Source organism: Oncorhynchus masou, chromosome 29 (assembly GCF_036934945.1).
Source record: "Oncorhynchus masou masou isolate Uvic2021 chromosome 29, UVic_Omas_1.1, whole genome shotgun sequence".
Lineage (NCBI taxonomy): Eukaryota > Metazoa > Chordata > Actinopteri > Salmoniformes > Salmonidae > Oncorhynchus > Oncorhynchus masou.
Window position 1 is genome coordinate 53,817,757 of NC_088240.1, and position 657 is coordinate 53,818,413.

At 46.0% G+C, this 657-nt stretch overlaps 1 protein-coding gene across 1 annotated transcript in view; it reads right to left on the reverse strand.

Moving 5' to 3' along the window:
• snap91a (synaptosome associated protein 91a) overlaps window positions 1-335 on the reverse strand; it is a 58,624-nt gene extending 58,289 nt beyond the window's left edge. The window contains exon 1 of the mRNA XM_064945305.1: window positions 83-335. The gene's annotated coding sequence lies outside the window, so the exon portion shown is untranslated. The remainder of the gene's footprint in view (window positions 1-82) is intronic.
• Between the last annotated feature and the right edge of the window lie 322 nt (window positions 336-657).

The window sequence follows — 657 nt, forward strand, 5'->3', positions numbered from 1 at the left end:
TTGATTTGTATACTTCTACATTGTAAAACATATGAAATATCCATTCAATTACCTGTAGGCTATTATATTCTAAAGTCCTTACTGTAACGGTTTGGATGGTTGCCTCCTTATACAATGACGGTTCGCTGTGGATGATGCTCGACGGACAAGGCGTCCTTCTCTCTTCCTGCGAAGGACTATAATCCTCGCCAAGGACCCCCGTTATTCAGCCAACTCTTTTGTCTCTCAATTTATGGGCCATTAAATAACAGTGGCGTTCTTTCCCCCCAGTGATCCCACCGTTCACCGCCGACGATGCTTGAAACAGAGGAGGTGGATGGTGGCGTTTCGGTGGACTTGCCTTGTTTGTTTCTTTATTTATGATCTCACTCCTCCCCCTCGTCTGATTCAGATGACACGTCATTTAAGAACCCAGTAGGCTAGTGGCAGCATCCCTATAAGCAGCGGGCAGCATCCCCATAGCGAGACTAGTTCTTAAAGGGTTAAAGGGGACCACAGAAGCCAACGATGCAACTGATAGGCAGATGCGCACGAGTAATCAAAAGCGGATCTGGCCAGTACAGGAGAAGGATGTGGAAAGCTCCCTGACTCAACTGTATTGTGTTACGCTGCTTATTATGCTTTCATATGTAATCCCTGTTGGATTCCCTGATAATT